At 46.0% G+C, this 22,340-nt stretch overlaps 1 long non-coding RNA gene across 1 annotated transcript; it reads left to right on the top strand.

Moving 5' to 3' along the window:
• The first annotated feature begins 9,240 nt into the window (after nucleotides 1-9,240).
• Nucleotides 9,241-13,966, top strand: LOC144139143 (uncharacterized). The gene is made up of 3 exons (XR_013316071.1): nucleotides 9,241-9,364; nucleotides 11,960-12,036; nucleotides 13,677-13,966. It is a non-coding gene; the product is annotated as an uncharacterized LOC144139143 (long non-coding RNA).
• The last annotated feature ends 8,374 nt before the right edge of the window (nucleotides 13,967-22,340 follow it).

The following is a 22,340-nucleotide window of genomic DNA, read 5'->3' as shown; positions in this document are numbered from 1 at the left end:
GCGCAGTAACACAGAGAGGTTAGCTTTCCCCTCCCTCTCCTTCCGTAGCTTTCGCTCCATTGCCGCAAAACGTTGTCCCCGAGTATAGTTGTGCAAGGAGACGCAGACAACTCTTTCTGTCAACGTGGAAAGTTGAAACACAACGTTTGTTTTGTTACCTGGCAGAGTCCTATTTAGGTTCAATTGGCGGCGATGAACTCGCACAATATCGCAATAAAACAAAGCATTCCATAAACGACAGCTGGCGAGGCATTTCGTCTGATAGAACCTTCAATGTTAGATGTAGGGGTCCTCTTCCGTTTGGCACTAAACATAAGATCGCAGCCTCAGTATTGTAATTGACAAATTATTCCGTCTTCTTCGGATAACATTTCAAGTGCACTGCACATTTTGCAGCATTTTATTTGCCCCTCACACGACGCCTACTGCATTCACAATAGTAGCCATGTGTGCCTGTGACTTGATTGGGCAGCCTTCGAAGTCAGGAAACGTTTTTCGTAGTACATTGTGAAGCCGGGCGTTCTTGAAGCACAATGCCTCTCCTCCTCTTCGATGCTGCGAGGGCTGCTAATGTGAAGGTCAAATGTTTTAATAGTCTTGTTCTTATTTTGTGCGTTCAGACTTGCATTACTGTTTTAAAGACGATAGTCGTTCTTGGCTTACTTAAACCTAGACATTTAGTCTGTCTGTCGGTCTGTCTGTCTGTCTGTCTGTCTGTGAAGGGATTCAGCCTCACTGCCAAAGTGAAACAGAATCCGCGCAATAGTCTTATATACTCACAGCCACATCTAAACGTCTAAGTCTGGTGTGAATGTTCGTACTTGTCAATATTGTTGAACAACATGAAGACCTTACGCAAAATATAAGACAGGAAATAATACATAAGTAATATTCACAGTGTTCCTTTATGAAAAAAAATCATAGATGCTTGATTTTTGCTAAATGAAATACTACATCCATAGCAGAAAAAAATTCCCTCCGTCGCTTGCTGTCGCCCGCACCACAAGAGCTTCTGGCGGCATTTTAAGAAATCAAGACGCAACAGTTAAGAAAGGTGCCACTAGATAGGTTCCACGTTCTGCTTGGAAAGCGCGCGCAGTACAGAAACGTGGTTCTATAAACGTTTAAGTTGGGCACCTTGATTCACGCGCGTCTCCGCCGTACGGCAGCGCTGGCATCGAGGCATCCGGCCTGGGGCAGTGGAACGCGGTAAATTTAAATTGACTTGAGCAGACCTCCGGCGTGTTTACCTTGGGAGGAGCGCAACGTAAGAGGAACAGCATGACAGGTGAGCGGGAAAGCGATGGGAAGAATTTACTTGGCAAATGTTGACAAAGACTACCATCTTTTGTGGAGATTTTCAACTAAAACTGCAGATACGCGCCCAGTTTTTTTAATTCCAGGACGCAGTAAGGGTAAAGCGTATTAGATATATAACAACCTAAAACATCACTGGACCCCGTATTTGACAACCCTGACTACCTAAAGGTATACCTCGTGCGCTTTTTTTTTGTCGCATCCTGCTATAATATTTCACAAAATAGTCAATGTGTTAGTAGGGTAGGCAGACCTAAAGATAGGAAGCTATCTTAATTTTCGACAAGAATTTGTAGAACTGACCTAAGAGAAATATGAAGAAAAAATTGTCGGCTTTACAGGAAACATTACAGCTACTGCGCCTGGAACTCAGGCCGTTAGCGAGAAATTCCCCGACTGTACCCTCAGGCCACTCCAGCCGAACAGTGCAGCTTGTTTACCATTTAACTAGAATAATAGACGCAGTGTGATCCGCTCAAGGCAGTGGATGGAGCAAGTGGGGAGCGACCCGGCAGTGAGGCTTGTCAATCGCACCACATGGCCTAACGGTGAATTCACAGCCCCGTGTTAAATACAAGCTTTTTACGTGACAACCCTTGTTTGTAATGAAGTTAAATGTGCAATTTATGTTGTGCTTTGTTTTTATCCAGCCCCCTTGGGGGCCGTATTCAGGCAACTATAAAAGGAGGCGCCATAAGGGTAGCCTGCTTCGCTATAACGATTACGTGAGTGGTTAACACTTGCGGAGAATAGGGGTCTATTCGATTCAGCCTGCACCTCAAGAACAAGTTCACAGCGGTGCAAAGCGGGTTCCGCCATCGGCGGAACCAGACCTGCACATTTTTCGTCTGCTTCTGCACCTCCTCGGCAGGGAGTGCAGGCAAAGCCATGAGTCCGTCCTGCACCCGTCGGCACCACCGGTGAATCGAACGGCGCGGTTCAGGTGCCGCGAGCTGCACCGCTGAAACGAACGGCGAAGTGCGGCACCGCCTGAACTGGTTCACGCGGTGCAGGTGAAACGAATAGACCCTAGGTATTTCTTGTAGAAAAAATATTTTTAAAAAGGGTGAGTAACCGATCGGACGCCGCTTTGTCAAAGAATTTGCAACTGCTAATATTAAAACACTGTTCAAACTTTGCCGCACTGAGTGGTTTCGATATGTGGAATACTTTCGACGTACCATGCAAATCAGTGCTCCAACCCACACAAAGCGTAGTAAATTGGAAGTCTGGGCTTGTTGGTTAAACTTTTGTTGTAAGTCCAGGGACTGTCTTTGTCTTGCCTCTCCTCTTGTGTACCGTGTTTTCACTGGTTTTTTTTCCGTGAACACACAAGTCGCCTGGCCGTTTCTGAGGAGATGGCCAGTTGGCGGTGGCCTTCCGGATTTTCACTTCAATCGTCTCCTGCTTGCCTAGCTTAAACCTTAGTCTTTCAGTGTTGGTCACAATGTAGGTGTCGTTGCACTCCGCTGGGGCCTTCCCGCCCGCCCCGTTGCACCATGTGGAAGCTAGCAGGTTGTAATGCAGGCTAAGTGCGACCACGTCCGAGTAGACGTCTGCATACTTCGGAACATAAAAGTAAAAGAGCGTGCTCTTGCTAAACTCCCTCCAGTATTTACAGAAATTATTGGCGGCTGCGCTGGAGTTTAACTTGAACCATTTAGTTTGAATGTATTGATAAATTTTTCAACATAAGCGTCTGCAATCGCAAGCGAAAATCAACGGAAACTCATTTCAACAGTATTTGGTTCATACTTTTGAGAAATTCTGTCATTGATGAATCTATCAATCCCACGAATGTCGGCTTGTTTATGTAAAGAAATCTGACATTCGTTGGATTCCGGTTCGCAATTGTTTTTGGTGTTATTTAGACCTGCGATACGTAAACATCATTGTTTTAGCATAAAACACAGTTATCGTGCAGTAAAGATTTCAATAGGAAATGTTTAAAGATGATTTATTTATTCACTACCTGGACTTATGTGACATCCATTCGTCACCCGCATTCTTCACATTTTCTGTGTTCATCCAGCCAGCTAACTATATATAAACTATGATTTCTGCTTACCGTTTACTAAAAAAAATAGCCATTAGGCACACGAAAGTTTGTTTTCCATCGTCTTGCATGCTTTTGTGCCTTTTGTCAACCTTTACCTGTTGTCACTACAGCCACTGTTGTCCCAACTTAGTCTGTCAGGCCCCGTTCCGAAGGCAGAAACTTCTCCCATTGTAATTGTCGTGCAAAAGTTTTTGTTTAATATGCGGTACAATATAGGGGGACACTTATAACGCTACGTTTGCGCAGTGCGTATGCCCAACGTGCATTCCGCTATGCTTCAGTCTATATCGGGAATTCATTAAAAGATGTGTCCGATTAAAAATCAGATACTTTTTATTGTGTCAAACAGTATCTATTGAGGGCAAACTGGCCGATTTATCACTGACCTGCTTTCCGAACGTTTCGGCGGTGTAAAGAAACTGCGTTATCAAAAGCAAAGAAAGCTTGATTCGCGAAACAAAAGGAGGTGGTCAATGAGATGGTGTGCAATCTGTCTGCAGCAGTGCAAGCCACGTGCCATTGTTAGGAAAGTGGGTCTGTTTTTCCGAGACAATGACAAGTGCGCGAAGCTGTGGATGTGTTGAGTAGGATGCGTTGAGGTGTACGCTTTCTTTTATTTCATACACAAAATGGCAAAACATTCGTTAAGCGAACGCCTATTTAGCGCGAGCACAGTTTTTATCATTTCGTACCTCATTGTCTTTCTAAATATTTCTCAACTATCCCGCACACGCAACAAACATAGAAGGCGTCCCAGCTATCATGCACCAAGATTTTAAAATGGCGTTGCTCAATGGCGTTACTCAAAGAAAACCTTTGGCATATTGGTTACAGTAGAGTGAAGTACCTGTCAGTAATGTTTTCGTTAATGAGTTATAAATATTGAATTGTAATTATTTTCCCAAGTTGAGAAGTACTGTCGTAGTCATTAAAGTGTCAATGAGGCAGTTGTAGGTACCCACAGGCGACATCCAACCACGGAATTTTCATCGGCGAGCTGATTTTGTCTATAAGTCAGCATTGTTCTGACTGATAAAAAAAATCATGAAAAATGTGAGAAATGCCACGTGACGGCACTCCCGTCTACATAATAAACCTGTGCCCTCCAACAGGCTGCCTCGGAGTTCGCCAGCATACAATGAAGACAAAAGCAGGAGGAAATCACGACCTAGTTTGTGCCTAAGGCCGCGTTCAGACTACAGTTGCATCCGCCGTAAGTGACGTATTTATCGCAATCTGCGCAACTGCTGGAACTTCCGCATACGCAGCTAGCAGCCGACTATGTTCACATTACGCCCTTCGGTAAGATACGTATTTTACGACCAGCCAATCACCGCTCTGGGACAACTGCGTTTCACATTTTGCAACATGGCGACGATCAGCAAGTGGCTGTCGAGGCCTTCAAGCCTAAAATGATCTTATTATTGTCTACGCGCTAACCGACGCAGACGCAGGCGTCGTGGAACAATGTTGGTTCATTAAATCTCCTCGATAAAGCCGTTTACGGAGATTTCCACAATCTTTTTGCGAAGCTGAGGACTGGCGATACTGCGTTGTTTTACAACGTCGAGTCGGCGGATGCCTGCGATTGCAGTCACCGGATGAAAAATCATGTGGGGAGGCCGGAAGTCGCGTGAGCGGTATGTGGAAACGGAAACTGTTCTGCCCATTGGCTCTGCCGTAACAGTGTCATCTGTGCTTGTCGTAACAGTTGCGGATCCTCCAACATTTACGCCCTTGCTGGCAGCAAACGTTGCGTACTTTATGCTTAATGCAGCCAAAGTCTGAACAAACTCATTGCGTTTTTTGCGTTTACGCTTACGATACGTAAGAAATTATTCGCACGTACGCACGTAATCTGAACGCGGCCTTATCTGCAAAAGCGCCCAGTGAAACTTGTTGTTGCTGCTCCTTCCATGCGTGCCATTGTCAATGTGATGCGGAGTCTCTTCGGGCGTGTGAAAAAAAAAGCATTTGCTTTTACTTAGCTTATTTCGAAGGCACTCGTTTATGAAGTGGGTGGCAGCACCACCACGTGGTATTTTTTATATTTTACGGAGTTTCTTTATCAGTCAGAATCAGTGAATACGCAATAAGTTGGTTGCGGAAAATGCAGTGGTTAGTTCCCCTCGTGGGTACCTACAAGTATCGCAGAATTGCTGGATGTAAGAGCACGAACTTTGCAGAACAAATGTAGGTGTTGCGAGCTATGACCTTGAGCGCCGCCGTCAGCCCCCAGGCAGCTTCAGTGATAAGCTTCCGCGCTATAAGCAGGTTGAGGGAAGGGTGGGTCTTCCGCAGTGATGCAGGTGCCTAGCTGTCATAGATGTTCCGATACTGAAGGCGAAGGTGTGTGGCTGCGAGCGCGCAGAAACAAAACATATTCACATGTGGTAAGTTTGGAGTTTATCTTTGACATGAATAAATTCAATATCAACGTTGCAGCAATCAAATTAGGCTGAAATTTTCCGGCACATGAAACGTTCCCAGAAAAGTTCATTATTCCTGAACATTCCGTGCCACAAGTGATACAAAGCTAGTAAATGTTCACTAAATATACACTCTCGGTGGCCCAAGAAATTCTGGAGAACACTCAATAGTTCAAAACTGCTCTTTCTCTCGGCAAAGATTCCGCCACCCGAAATGACACTGAAATATTTGCATCGCCACATTTTTTAATAGCAAAAACGCTTCACTGGTTGAGCGATCTGGTTACACAACCTAGAAAAGCGGCCCGTGGATTACATACACGTTCTTCATAACTGGCGCTGAATGGCTTCAAGCTGTGAAAACCTAAATTCAGGGCGCGAGCCGTGAAAATTATTGTTAACCTTACCAACTGGGCTTTTCATACGGTTGCAGAAATTTTATTCTGGACCCAAAACACCTGCTCTAACGAATGCGAGCCTTGTACAGGGTAATGGCATCTAAGACTTAGTACATTCAGTAGTATATCGTGATGGGTAAATATGAAGTCTTCTAATTTTAAATTTGTTTTATGGTAACGCACTCTTTTTCTGCCGACGCGTCAATGCCAGCAAGTGGAACCGTTCTAATTCAAAGTCAAATTCTAGGCTTCTGGTCAACATTAGTTCGACGTTGTCGTCCTCATGGAAAACAAAGCAACGAGGACATTTTCACCTCGACGGAGTACCGTTGCTCCCTTCGCGGATACGCACACATTCTGTAATAAAACTAACGCCACGAGCAAACACCCTTTTTCAGAAGAAAAGCAGCTTCTTTTGATATGCTGTTCGTGGTTATTCTACTTTTCGACTATGTTTCTATTTTTGCGTGTCAATTGAGATTAGGGAAACGGTGGCAATACTGGGCCGTGGTAGTTGCGTTGCTGGGACGATGCAAGTGACATTTCTTTTTGAAAGACATGTCCTAAAAGCATTACATCAATATAACGAAATTATTTTCTCAACACGTGTGAGCCTGCGGCCCCCTATTCCCTGCCAATTATAAACATCGTTAAACGCCTCACTATTCTAAGGCTGGCTACGACGCTTTCGACTCCCCCATAGTTTCCAGGTGACTTCAAGAGAACGTCACCCACAGCATTACTTCGCCAAACTCACGCCCGCTCTGTCTACACAGGGTGTACACAGACACCATTGTGAAGCATTTCTGGCAACTTCGGCTCTCTGTGGATCATCCACACGCCCGTCTCTTCATCGAAAAATGATGAGACCTGCACAAAAAAGAGAGTGAAATCGCTGTTTCACGCTGAAAGTGTGGTGCCAAGCCTGGAATAAACGACAGGCGCGGTAAGCAATGTTCGGATGAGCCGCGGAAATCATTTAATGCGAAGGTCCGTCAGTGACGATGAACCGAGGGTGGTTAAGAATTCAAGAACTACACCTGAAGGGGCAGGGGAAGGGGCCCGTTCTTTCCCCCTCACTTGGAAGGTACTTTTCGAGAAGAAGTGATGGTAGTGATGTCTTATGTTCGGTTTCCAAACGCAGAAGGGGGACTTCGAGATTGGTACACAGGGCTTCTCGCACGTGCTAAATTGCCTATCCTCACTAAAATCTTACCGTTTACGCGTGGTTTGCCCTGCTCCTTCTCCGCTCTACAGTGTGACTTAATTTAGGAGGAGGTGCTTTTTTGTAATGGAAAACCTTAGAAAACAGAGACAAAGATAAGATCATTTATGCTGTTCAAAACGCCAAAGTGATACCTTTCGTCTACTATACGAGTTGAGCGGGATAGTGGGTGTTATAAATACAAGTCACATACTGCAATCTCAGATTAGAATGGCTCAATATTTGCTTCGGCAATGTCACGCTGGCGTTAAGCGTATCAAAAAAGATAAGCTCCTTTCTGGGCCCGGCGCTTGTCCTGTTATCTCCGGGACGATATCAAGGCTGGTAGTTGCACACAGCCTACGTCAAGTTCTGCAAGAGGGAAAATGTCACCTTTACGTACCTCTTGTTAGATACCAATAGAATGTGGGCATTTTGTTCTTTATTCACACTTAAACTCTTGTCTTTGCCACTAGTATTTTCAAACTAGGCGGAAAGGCTGACTGGTCAGTCCTACCCCATGAAACTCACCAACTTGAACTTACTTGAAACCAAACCTTTCTAAGTACTTGCGTCCCATTGGGTCGAAAAGCCTACAGCGCGCTGTCAGTAGCATTTTTCTTCACCAAAGCATGGCCTAGCCGCTCTGCTCTAGTATTTGCCGTTTACTAAACATTTCGAGAAAAATATAGCGAAGAAGACGGGGCAGAAGAACGAAGGACGACGACATAGGGCTGAATTCGCTAGTGAATTTCATTAGAAAAAGCAGCACACACAAACACACACATACGTTATATATATATATATATATATATATATATATATATATATATATATATATATATATATATATATATATATATATATATATATATATATATATATATATATATATATATATATATATATACAGAAAGATAGGTCAGCAGTCTACAATACCAAAGGAGGCATAGGGGTGTTGTTAGGCTCTTTTCTTTTTCACTACTGTTAATGAAGTAAACATTTTTTTTAATATACAGAAGAAAGAAAGAAAGAAAAACACGCGCCCAGAGTGGGGACCGAACCCACGCCTTTCGATTACATGTCGAATGCCTTACCAATTCGGCTATCTAACTTTCTGGGCTATTTATATTTACTAGAAGTGTATCTGACGCTTGAGGGTGGTGGCCAGCGCCACTCTGACTACACGGGGAGAAGGGGACCTTCTTTTCAACCCCCGGGGCGTGACTCGGAAGGTCTACAGCCTGTCATGAGCGGGTAACTGGCGGGAAGCCTTCTTATGCTAACTAGGCATCAAGGCTGCCAGAACCGAGACCCTCGCTAGGCTTTCGCAGAATAATATAGTAAGGAAATGAGGGGCTCGTTGAGGAAATACAGAAAGATAGGTCAGCAGATAGGTAATCGAAAAGCGTGGGTTCGGTCCCCACTCTGGGCGCGTGTTTTTCTTTCTTTCTTCTGTATATTAAAAAACATGTTTACTTCATTAACAGTACACTCTAAGAAAAAAGGTGGTCAAAAGAGAGTCCCCGGCGCCGCGACTACCTTTAACGCTTGGTGAGTCAAAACAGAGTCACCGATCAGAGTCATAATTTTGGCGACTCTCTTTCGACTCGGTACGGGGCGCAACTTGGCGGGAGAGGGGAACCTAGTCGAGGAGCATAGAAAACAAAAAAAAAGAGATGCCGCTCTGATTGGTCGCCGCAGGTGTGACGTCAGGCGTTTCCCGCGAGCAGGCGAGCAGCCGGAGTGGAAGCTTTTGAACTGCCTGCGTGCTCCGCCGGCGAGGCGTTCTTGGTGTTGTGGCCGTTAGGGCGGTTTTCGTAACTACGTGGTTTCGCTGGTCAGTGTCGCTACAATTTTACAGTGCTTTTGCCGTGCTCCACGTGAGGACAGCGTCCATGATAAGGGAAGATATACGGACGGAGCTGCGGCAACACAGCAACTGCATCTGATAGAGGTAAGTGAAGTATTCACCGCGGCGAGAGATTTTCCCTTGTGAAAAAACTTCGTGCACTTTGCGAATAACGCTCAATTGTGTAAGATATGCTGCTTGAATACTATGCGGACAGTCGTGGCAGAAACGTCCAACCTCATTTCTGCGTGAGTGGCAGGTTTTTCGACGGCCTCAGTATGCGAACAGGGCAGTCGCCGCCGACGAAACGGCGACCTTGAATACGATGGCCGCTCCACGGCCAAGGCGCAGTGAAAGTTTGTTTCACTTCCTCTGGCGCTTTTATTTGACCCTGAACACGGAATGCTGAGTGCGCTTTGATGAATTTGGCTCAGGCTGACAGAGGGGCGAAATGTCAACATGAAAAGAAACGAGTAGGTGCTCGACAGCGGCTTATTTCGGCGCCAAGCAGCAGTCACTTCGTACAAAAGGGACCATAGTACAAATGCGGGACGCGTATGTATTGGTAGAATATAATTTTGCGCGTACAGTCATGGACAATTCAAACACGAACCGCGGTGCGCACAGCCGGAGATCCCGGTGCCGTCACCTGGCAGCGGCCGAGGAAAACGCACGGACATGCGTTGTTGAGATATCGGGAGCGAGGCTGCGTGTCCCACTGCGATATGTTGCTGTCTGCTCGCTCGCATGTTTGCTTTGTCGCCATGCCGCAAGAGCGCTGACAACAATTGTTAGTGATCCGGCGCGAGATAGTATAGAGTATCTACGGCCACTGTGTGCTCGGCTCACACGAGTGCCGGCTCCCCCTGTGTGCTGGCGTCACATTGCCGACATAGCTTTGCATGTAGGGTGCAGTAACTTGAGCAAATAACGATCGACACCTGCTTCGCACCCAAACCATGCTCAGTACTGCCCGCTCCGCAGATTTTACTAGCACTAATGGGCCTGCCCTCCTCCCCTCCCCATCCCTCACTCTCACTATAATGTTTGCGAAGGTAAACTAGTGTTAAATAAGTTCCCTTTGATAACGGTTGAAAGTGTATCAACTGTTCCATTTCAGTAGCCATCAACCAAAGCAAACGCCGGGTACCTCGAGGAAGCTTGATTTATTGAAGGGTTTAACGCACCGAAGCAACGCAGGCAATGAGGAACGCTGTAGTGGAGGGTTCCGGATTAATTTTGACCACCTGGGGATCCTTAACGTGCGCTGAAATCCCGTACACACGGACCTCGAGGAAGCTGGCGTAGCTTTGTGGTTAAATGGTACGGCGAGGAACAGTGAAATGCGGTTTTTATTTTTCAGCCTTTTCAGGTTATGATGTCTGAATACCGCGTCGGTAAGTTTACAGTGGCTGGTGCTAGAGGAATATAGGTGGTGCGCAGAACGCTTTTAATGCTACTTTTGTTACTGATTCTTGCGCAGAGACTGTGCTCTTTACTAGACCATTTCTATGTTTTGCTCGCAAGCCTGGTCTCGCCTGCTCCAGCAACGCGTAGATGTTTTGTTTTTTGTATAAACATGAAATTGCGCACCATCCTGCTGCAGCTTGCACACCGTAAGCGTTTTGTTCATAGGCCGCCGGTCTAACAAAAGGTATATTAGCATTGTGTGGGCTTTGGAGTGAACTATTATGCGTTAGGGTGGCGCAGGAGCGTTTGCAAGGCCACATTCGTGAGCAAAAAGCGGGGAATATCCTCCTTAACGAGCACACGTACGTGGAAATCAGGCACAAGGAAGCAGGCAAGGAAATTTGTGTGCACGCCATGTGTGCACTCAGCGTTATCTTGCACTAGATGACAATTCCTTTGCAGTACTGTAGCTCCACACCGCTTTTGACTCGATTTATAATTGCCAACTTCACAGCGAAATGCAAATTCGGCCGCTTCGCGCTAGCTGAGCCGTCAAATAAACGTTTCTAGCGCTAGCCACCACAGCTACACTTCGGAAAAAAAGCCTAAAAAGCGCGAGCAGTACAAACTCAAAGAACGAAAAAAACCTGGTGGACAGCCCACGATCATATTTTTGCATGGGGGTGCAACAACTCGCCTTAGACGGCGCAGGTGCGTTACGATAGGAAGGGAGAGCGAGAAGGAGGGAAGGAGCCGCCAACTGATGATGAGCGGCCGAGATAAATGGGCCGGCGGTATTTCTCTTTCACCTTGAGGAAAAGCCAACTTGGGGGGGGGGGGGGAGGGGCGCATTCCTTGATTGTAGGGTTTTACGCGCCGACGCAACGCAGGCGATGAGGCGCGCCGTAGTGGAGGGCTCCGGATTAATTTTGACCACCTGGGGATCTTTAACGTGCGCCGAAATCTCGTGCACACGGGCGTTTTTGTTTTTCGCCTCCACCAGAAAAGCGGCCGCCGCGGCCGGGAATCGAACCCGCAACCTCGTGCTCAGCAGCGCAACGCCTTAGCCACTGAGCCACCGCGGCGGGTGGGGGGCGCATTCCTGCGTCATTTGCCGTTCAATATAGCGGGTTTCGCTTGTATTTTTATTCGATATAGACGTAATTTTTACTATATTTTTTACTGCAACTATACTGTTACCGGAAGGAGTTCGACATACTGGATAAATCGATGAAAATGGTTTCCATCAGTTGGGTTCGGCTGTACATGTTTAGCTTGCTCTCTTTACAGATGCAAAAGGTGTCAGCGCTACCGTTTGGTTGCCCCATTTGGTGAAGGAAAGAGAGGATGACATCTTCACGATACTGGTGAGAACAGTGAGCTTAATTTGCGAATTAGATGGCACAACATTGGCAAAGGGCTCTTGGCTTGAGTTGCCCTCGGCATTAAAAATATTAGGGTGTACCCAATATTAAACTAAAAGAAATGCTGTACATGTAGGAGAGAGCAACTGGGAAAAAATTGTTGCTCCTTAGAAAGGCTGGCTGACGTGTTTAGGCTTAACGTTTATGGTTACTTTGACCACCGGTAGCGAAATATCCCTGACCATGTACTTTTTTGCTTTCCTAAAGGTGAAGTGCACTCAAAATTTTGGTGTCTTGATAACCTCAATTTTGTAACTTACCATAAAGAGAAGCCTTAAGGGGAACTCAAGACCCTGGGAAGGAACCAGTGTGTTTAAGATATCAGCCAGCAAAATCAAGCTTTGGGAAGATCCACAGTGGGGTAGTTGCTAGTGCTTTTTAACATCTTGAAGTAGCACAGACTAGATACAGACATGAGAAGTCGAAAATGAACAGACAACAGCGCTTTGTAAATGGTTCGGCGCAACATGGTATTTACTGTGTAACTTGTCCTCATGTAATTTGTGAGTGCGTGACCTAAGCACCTATTCTTGAAAAAAAAATTTACTTCCACAATATCTGCGCTCCAAAAACGTTTTGCTGTGTTAGCTGTGTGCCATGGGATAAAGCTGAACATAGCAAAAGTGCGAGAATGCCAATGCAATGGGTGAAGCAGGACATTTGCAAAATGGAACTGCCTGCTGTTATTCGTGAACAAAGAAGCAACGAATGTAGACGGAAGGGTCGGCGGTAGCTCAGCGTTTTTTCGGTCTCTTCGGTTATTTTGATCTTATCACCAAGCGTGAGTGGCATTTGAAGCATTTGTTTGTTGTGCTCATCCAGAAAAATAAAAATTGACCTTGTGGCTCTGAGCACCCTTCACCGATTGTGAACTAACAGAAAAACAGGCACGAGCGGCTGCAGTCGCGATTGCTTGAGATAATGCCTTGAGCATACTGGGGTAGTAAAGAAACGAGTAGAAAAAAAGTGGTGCCACAAAGAGACAAGCCAGGAGATAGCGCAATGTTAAAGGAAAGGCTGTGGCTAGCGTTCCGTCGAGACGGAACGATATACAAGTGCTAAAGTTCCCTCCAGACGGAACAGAGCGCTGTGAGTTACCCTTCCCAGACGGATTACAACTGAGAGCTTAGCGTTCCCTCCAGACGGAGCCGGCGTGAAATTTGTACAGTTCCGTCCAGGCGAAAGTAAAACCGGCTGATTAGACCCGACCTTGAGTATTCATATTTGGTGTAGGGGTTGCGCCTCGGAACCGCTATAAGGGTGTCAGGTTGCGAGCCATGCATCACATGAAGCTAGCTGCGTGTACTTGTGCGTTATACAACCGGCGTATTTAATGTGTAGGTTCTAAAGGCAGGTTGCTGCGACCCCAATGATTAATCATAAGAAGCGGGTCTTCGCATAACCGGGGGGTGTACTATAACTGAGCTTTCCCTGTAACTTATCATCGCAGGTATTTTAGTTTTCAGTCCACGTGGCATACTAAAGACAGTCAGAGTAATAATTTATACATATTGATGGCTGTCCACATAAAGAACTTTTTTACAGCAGCTAAATTTCAGCATTATTTGTCTTTTTTTTTACAGGACCCAGATACTGCATACTCGCAACCGACTCTGCTGTACACGGGGAGCAGCCCACTGCGGTCCGACTCAATTAAGGTGGTGTGCGAACATGTATCCGTTAACGTCTTTGACTTCACGTCAGGAATCGCTCTTGTATGTGCCATGTACTGGGCATACAACCTGCAGTACTTGAAGTCTGCAAAGCAGACCTTTACAGTTTTGGAGGAATTGATGGTGGTGCGAAAGGGCGCATGCTTCAGCACCTTAATGCCGGCGACAAAGGTAGTCACTACCTTGAGAGCTCGTGCAGGGGCAGCGAGGGAATAAATACACTGTCCAGTGCCAGCAGCTAAAGTGGTGGGTGTTGCAACGTATAGCCTCCGAGTAAATTTCTGTGTTCTAAAATGAACAAAATATTTTAAGGAAAATTATAACAATCATCCATTATAATTCTTTGACACCCTTTTTTTAATGTTCATTTGCATTGCGTATGAGTGGTCAAAGTGGTCTTATCATAAAGCCGAACCTAGCTGTATGCAAGAAATATGAATGTGTTCAAGATGAAATTTTTATTAAGCAATAACACTCCCGAACTGAACCCTGTTTTGTGTATTTTATTGTCCTGTTTTCAATTTGCCAGTTGTATTGTTCTAGAATTTTTTCACTTCAGTTGTCTAAAATGATATTTTCAAATGTTTGTATTTCTTATAATGTGGTTTTAAGAAAAATTGTGTTTTCATATTCACTTAACATTTTGTGAAGTTGTTGAGCCAGCAGCTGTTGGCTGATTACTGTTGTAGGGTTGTGTTTTGTATATGTGAGCTCAAGTGTTGCTTGTCCCGTTCAATGTTACAATTTGTTATTTGAGACACGAATGTTGTCTAAGGTAATAATTTTGAATCTTGTATTTTTCACGTTTCTTCTAGTCATGTATATGTTGTCTAAGACAAACTCGTGATTTTTATTTCTTGTAGCATTTTTTTATAAATGTGGTTTTAAAAAATTTTGTGTTTTCATATTCACTTATCATTTTGTAAAGTTAGTGAGCAACCAGCTAATGGCTGATCACTGTTGTAGGGTTGTGTTTTCTATATGTGAACTCAGTGTTGCTTGTCCCGTTCAATGTAACAAGTTTTTGTTATGTGAGACACAAATGTTAAGGTGATAATTTTGAATCTTGCATTTCTCACGTTTCTTATAGTCCATTGTGTGTTGTCTAAGACAAAAACTCGTGATTTTTATTTTGTGTCAATTTTTTTCTAGTCATTGAGCCAATGCATAATTTGAAACGGTTGTAGGCTTTATTTCAATAAAATGGTTGTTTTGGTACTTTGCATTGATGTTTCTTGCATGTATGCATGGCTGTCCTTATAGGGTCATAATAGTATCTGTATGGTATTTTTTTATCCTATCGACTCTGAAGCGATTCTGTTTGCTCGAGTCGGGAAATAATCAACTGGACTTTTCTTTGCAGATTTTCAGTGTCGGTGACGGTGCTGCAGAGTCCTGCATGCTCTATCTCAGGGGTCGCGGGATTCCCTTTCAGCAGGTCAGGGCGACTTGGCTGGGGTCATGTAGTAGCCAAAGTAGCCAAGCGGGCTCTCTATAGCCAAACGGAGAGTCTGTGTGACTACTTTTACTACTCGCAATGTAGTCATGAAGACTCTATTCGTTTGAAAATTAGGAGTCGAGGTGACTTCCCTTACAGAGTCCTGCATAGCCTTTTTTGACCCGGTCTAACAGAGTCACAAGACTCTTTTCCAAACAGAGTCAGGACGACTCTTATTGCTGGGCCATAACATAGTCAAGCAGACTCTTTTTGTTTACTATTTCGGAGTCACCGTGACTAATTTTCAGGAGTCCTGCAGACTCACTTTTGACTCTTCATCACGACTCCCTCCCTAAGAGTCCCAGGACTCTGTTTGAAAGAGAGTCTGGTGACCCTCCCCATAAGAGTCCAAAGGTAGTCAATTCTGTAGCAAGCCAATGACTCTGTAAAATGAGTCAGTACTGACTATCTTTTTTCTTAGAGTGTAGTGAAAAAGAAAAGAGCGTAACCACACCCCTATGCCTCCTTTGGCATTGTAGACTGCTGACCTATCTTTCTGTATTTCCTCAACGAGCCCCTCATTTCCTTACTATATTATTCTGCGAAAGCCTAGCGAGGGTCTCGGTTCTGGCAGCCTTGATGCCTAGGTAGCATAAGAGGGCTTCCCGCCAGTTACCCGCTCATGACAGGCTGTAGACCTTCCGAGTCACGCCCCGGGGGTTGAAAAGAAGGTCCCCTTCTCCCCGTGTAGTCAGAGTGGCGCTGGCCACCACCCTCAAGCGTCAGATACACTTCTAGTAAATATAAATAGCCCACAAAGTTAAGGAGAACACAGTCGCCCAGATAGCCGAATTGGTAAGGCATTCGACATGTAATCGAAAGGCGTGGGTTCGGTCCCCACTATGGGCGCGTGTTTTTCTTTCTTTCTTTCTTCTGTATATTAAAAAAATGTTTACTTCATTAACAGTAGTGAAAAAGAAAAGAGCCTAACCACACCCCTATGCCTCCTTTGGCATTGTAGACTGCTGACCTATCTTTCTGTATTTCCTCAACGAGCCCCTCGTTTCCTTACTATATATATATATATATATATATATATATATATATATATATATATAACTGAAAAACGATGTGCTTAACCAGAAGTACTCACTCCAATCAAACCCCTTACGTATCAGACTGATGATATGATCACACCTATCCCCGCGGCGTGTTTCAATTTATGCAGGTTTAAAAAATCGCGCCAAATTTACGACGCAATGCTTTTCTTATAGGTTAGGGTACCCCTTACAAGCACCAGGTGACGGAGGTTGTCCATGTTTAGTTGGTAGCTGCTAAAAAAGAGTCGCGAAACAGTGGTTCTGCGTTTTGGCGTGTCGACATGCAACGCTCCCGAGGATAAGCGGATTTTTTAAAGACGATAGTCTTTCTTGGGCTACTTAAACCGAGAAATTTTGGTCTGTCTGTATGTCTGTCTGTCCGTCTGTCTGTCTGTCTGTAACTTGATTCAGCCACCCGCCCAAAGTAAAACGCTTACCGCGCAATAGTCTAACATACTCACAACCAAATGTAAACGTCTAAGCCCGGTTTATATGTTCATACTTCTCACATTTGTTGATCAAGAACAAGACATTACGCAAATATAAGACAGGAAATTGGTACACAAGGGATATTTACAGTGTTCCTTTATTAAAAAATTCCTGGATGCTTGGTTTTTCGATAGAAAATGATATTGCCGCGAACCATGTATAGGTTTGTTTATTTATTGTTTGTTTTTAATGCCCGGCCGCGCCCGGCTCTGTTATCTGTGTCCCATGCGAAGCGTGTGTTCCATTCTTTATTTTTATGCCGCACGGGCTATCTAATTCAGATAAGCAGAGTGTTTCGCCCAAACGCCGCTAGCCCAGAATAATCTTCTGTGATCTACCACGTTCTGGATGCGAATCGACGGTTCCAGAAACTCTCGCGCCGAAAGCTAAAAGCCTGCACAGCAGACGCCGCGGCATTCGATTCTGCGACGCTCGCCGACGCACGTACGTTACTTTGCTGACCGCTGCTTCGCCGCCTCTGTATTCTTTTCAGTTGTTAGGGGAGCTCAAGTTCGCTCCAATAAACTTGTTTCTTTTCCAAGCAACTGCGTCGTTCTTGGCTTCGTGACAATATTCTACATCCACTGCAGAACAACGCGTACCGCCTCCTGTTGCCCGCGCCACCTCCTGGCGGCATATGAGAAATCACGCGGAAACAGCAAAGAAAGGTCCCACTAGCTAGGTTTCACGTTCTGCTTCGAACGCACGTGGAGCCCGGCAACGCAGTTCTATAAACCTTGAAGACGGCCGCCTCGATTCACGCGCGTCTCCGCCGTACAGCAGCGCTGGCATCGAGGAACCCCGCCTGTAGCAGTAGAACGCGGTAAAGTCAAACTCCCTTGAGCAAACCTTTAGTGTGTTTACCTTGGAATGAGCGCGACCGAACAGGAACAGCATGAGAGGTGAGCGGGAAAGCGAAGGGGGGCATTTCGTTGGCAAATGTCTACAAAGACTATCATCTTTTGACGACATTTGCAACGAAAGGAGCAAATACGCGGCCACTTTTTTTGTAATATTCTTTCTTGGAATAGCATGATGTACAGTGGGGTCCACTCTTAAAGGGAAACGGCGAGCGCGTGGCCACAGCGCTCCGCGAAGCGGCGGCGCCGAGAAGTGGCGAGAATCAGAAGCAGCCGGCACATGCGCACTGTCCTCAGAAGGAGGAGCAACCGCCTGTCGTCTGCTACGGCGCGCTCCTGCCGCAGAGCAGGCGAGAGGCGGGAAATGCCGCTCTCGAAGGATGCGTTGGACGGGAAGCGCGCCCATCTTCTCCCTCGAACTATAGCGCGGTTCGTTCCGCCCCATATTTCTTGATGAATTGTACTCACTGACTAGACTCCCTTTTTAACAGAGGAGCTGTCATAGAGATGTCCCTGAGGAGTCTCTGCAGGTATCGTGTCATGCTCTCTGGAGCCAGTTTTTCTGCCGCCCGAAAGCAGGTTCCCAGCATTTAACGAAATTCGCAAAAATTCAAAAAAGGCCTTTATATTTTGATACAAGAGGGCTCATATCTCTCCTGACAAAATGTGTTCCCAGTGAAGCATCGGTGTTTATAGGTGAAGCCAACTTTAAGGGGATCGGTGTAAGCTTGGAAGCTGGCTTTTCCGCATTGGCTGTTGCGCAGTGAAGCATGACCATCTACGGAGGTGGTACAATTACAGAAAACGGCTGTAACTGTTGTTTTAGCGAACTATGCGGAAATAAAATGCGTGACAATCAGCCGCCAAGGTGACTCTATCTTTACGCACCACAGCTTCGCTGATGCCCCTTCTTCACCGAGTGAAAGGTCACTCAATTCTTTTTCCGTAACCGAGATGTGTGAACCAGTCGAAATGCCTCTCAGGCAGAACAACTGCATTCCTTTCCCACTTTTGTTATCTATTCTTTCCGTCGTGGGGCACGCTATCCCGGGGGCAATAAGCAATGAGGTAAATTTGGTCTTTGCTGATTTGGCGTGATTATTAGTCGCGTGTTGAATATGTAGGTGCAACAACATTCATACAGAATACCAACTCATGTTCTAGCCATGCTATACGAAGCAGTACGTGTGTGCGGGCTAATTCTTTTGGCTGTACGAACTCCAACGACGGGCCGATTTTGCCGCAAACCTAGCCAGTGCAAAATATTTCTGAATTGCTTTCACCTGAGACTCATAGTCAATTAACACCGGCCCTTACCCTTCCCTGAGGAAAATTAACGTTTTAAGGGACATCAAAATGCATAAAAACACGAGTAAGGAGGTATATAAAACGGCGCTTTAGCCCCGTTCAGTCTGCTTTTTCCCATATTTCTCTTTGCAGTACTGTCAAAAAGCTTTCTAATGACGCAAAACAAAAAAAAAGGCACCTCGTTCTGTAATAACAATGAGTTTCAAACTGATCGGGTATTCCGATATAAAATAAGCAAAACTTCACTGTAAAACACGTGAAGCTTGACGGTAAGCACGCAATGTACAATGGCCCCTGAGGCCTACGTTGCTTGCTGGCCTGCACTTCCGCCTGAAGAACATCGGGGTCCGCACGACGCTCACGAGCACGCCGACGTGCAGGTTCGCGAATACGCTAACGATTATGCTCACGAGCGCTTTCCCGCATAACCGCCTGCTCTTTCGGCCGAACGAATCACCCGTGGCCTACCCATAGGTAGGCTGAATGTGAATTCAGGTCATTAAATCTTCAGAGCTCCTTACCCGCCGCGGTGGCTCAGTGGCTAAGGCGTTGCGCTGCTGAGCACGAGGTCGCGGGTTCGATTCCCGGCCGCGGCGGCCGCTTTTCTGATGGAGGCGAAAAGCAAAAACGCCCGTGTGTACGAGATTTCGGCGCACGTTAAAGATCCCCAGGTGGTCAAAATTAATCCGGAGCCCTCCACTACGGCGCGCCTCATCGCCTGCGTTGCGTCGGCACGTTAAACCCCACAATCAATCAAATCAATCAGAGCTCCTTAAGGTGCGCTTTACTACATGGCGTTTACATTACACTTTGCATGTTCAAGTCAGTTATTTCCAGCATCACTTGAAAACGTCGGTATTTGTGCTTGATAGATTCCGTGATAGATGTTTCAGGTGGCAGCCCGCCCGAGATACTGTAGCTACTGTTTATCACTAACGGGTGTAATGGCTTAGAGCACTCAAAAGAAAGTAAACGATGCGAAGGGAAGTGGAAATGGGCACCGAGCCAGCCAGCTCGGAAAAAATTCCCCGCATTTCCCCGAGGGGAAGAATGTGAAAGTGCGAATGCATGAGTTGAATTTGCGCGGTTCGGTAATGTTCGCGAAAGAGAGATCACACACACACACACACACAACTACAAAGAAAGAAAGATGCATTTATTCACAGACACCTATTTGTGTTGTCGTTGTACTTGATTGCTAGAGCGGATCTCAGCTTTGAAATTTCGTGTCAGTACTCCTTTAAGCGGGTGCATTAGCCCTTCTCACGCCCGATTCCTGGCCAATCCCCCACGTGGGTATGTGCCATGTCAGCGGCCAGGCAGCGCGCGCCCATCTCCCCCCCGTTGCCAAGGAAGACGAGGAGATTCCTGGCAAATCCCCCACGTGGGTATGCTATGCGGACATCGCCGGTGGACGCAGGTTCAGGGTCGCTTAAGAAGTGCATTCGCACTTAAAAGTGCGTCCACAGATAATTTGACGGAACATGCTACAGCGATCAGGTGGTCGTAATAAGAAGCTGTTCGTGTGCTGCTACCTTCATTCTTCCTGCAGCCGCGAGTTCGTCATGGCCAGAGTGCCGGAAAACAAGCGCTGGCAGATTGTAAGGCTGTGCATTCAAGGCATGAAACAACGAGACATCGCTAGGCTTACGAAAAGACCTATCAAAACTGTCAATTGTATAATCCAGGCGTATAGGACAGAACGCCGAATCGATTGATTGTAGGGTTTAACGCGCCGACGCAACGCAGGCGATGAGGCGCGCCGTAGTGGAGGGCTCCGGATTGATTTTGACCACCTGGGGATATTTAACGTGCGCCGAAATCTCGTACACACGGGCGTTTTTGCTTTTCACCTCCATCAGAAAAGCGGCCGCCGCAGCCGGGAATCGAACCCGTGACCTCGTGCTCAGCACACAATGCCGAATCAAAGATGCGCCACGAAAACCGAGGTGTCGGAAGACAAGTTTAGAGGAAGACTTGAACATCGTCGCAGTCGCCGCCGCAAAGCCAGGGGCATCCGTCTGAGAAATACGCGAAGCGGTTGGTGTCCAGGCATCAAAAACGACCATCAAGCGGCGTTTGCATGAAGCCGTGCTGAAGAGTCGGATTGCCGCCCAAAAGCCCCTCCTGCGGGCTGCCAACAAAAAAAAAAGGTTGCAGTTTGCTCGGAAACACATGTCCTGCACGACACAAAACTGGGCAAGGGTGGTCTTCTCCGATGAATGCACCTTCACGACGTATTGGGACCAGAAGGCTCGTGTTTGGCGATCCGCCAACAGCCTGTAAGCACCTTGTGGCTAATCTATTTGGTTATGCAGAAAAAAAGTTTTTAGTCACCGGCACATGGCGAAGCCTCTTTACCGGCACCTAGTTAGATACATATCTGTAGTTTTAATACAGTGGACTCTCGATAATAGTAAGTCGCTTAAATGCAATTTTTTGTTGGGGCGGTAGCATCAATTTACATGTAACTCGATGGAAGAAATTGCTCCATTATTCGAAGCTAGAACCCATCAAAACCGTGAATGGCAAGTTATTTTCAACAAAAAGCATCAAGGTGACCGTCCTTTCTCGATAAAATTCAAAATTTTAAGCGCCAAAGCAACGCTATGTTGTGCACTATGTCGGCGCCGTAGCAACCGACGCAGCGCACTAAGTGGCAGGTCAGTTGAGACTCCCGGCAGCGTACGTAGGGCTCTCTTTTTTCAGGTCATAAACGTTTTCTTCGCGCAAGGCGCCGCGCCATCAGCGTCCGCGGCGGACGATCAAGATTTTGATTTTAACGATAACTCTGAACTATCCCTGCAACCGGTGTCGTAAGGTCAAATTGGTGACGAGATTTGATTTGCTAACGAAAATGAAGAAAGGAGACGTGTTGCGCACTAATGGTAATGCTTTTTATTTACGTTAAAATTTCGGTAATTCTTAGTTTTTGATGTCCCCATGGATTCGTGTTAAAGGTATGAACGAGAGACGACTGCGATGCCTTTCCGGTGTTCATTTTGGAGGTTACGCTTTGTAACTTCCTTTTGATGTCCTCTTTAGCGCAATAACATCAGCGGTTTAGCTATAATGACTTGTTCACAAGCAAGCGATTAATAAATAAATTCACATTTTATGACGACGTAAGTTTATAGCGCTCATTTTATGTCAAACAGCATGGTGATACACTTTTCTTTATTTGCATTAGGTACCAGTCACAGTTCACCTAACGATTACGTGCCAGTGGCTGCGCTACAGTGAGCGTGTGGGGCTGCATAACGAAAGACGAACTGGGACCATTTGTGCGAATTCAGGGAAAGCTGACGGCCAAGAAGTACTGCGAAATCCTCCAAAATGTGGCGTTCCCCTTCCTCAATGGCGGGCAGTTTCCTGAAAA

The sequence above is a fragment of the Haemaphysalis longicornis genome, unplaced genomic scaffold (assembly GCF_048455015.1).
Source record: "Haemaphysalis longicornis isolate Haplotype H1 unplaced genomic scaffold, Haemaphysalis longicornis Haplotype H1 scaffold_5, whole genome shotgun sequence".
Taxonomy (NCBI): domain Eukaryota; kingdom Metazoa; phylum Arthropoda; class Arachnida; order Ixodida; family Ixodidae; genus Haemaphysalis; species Haemaphysalis longicornis.
The sequence above is the reverse complement of the archived record's forward strand: the minus strand, read 5'-3'. Positions and strand labels throughout refer to the sequence as shown.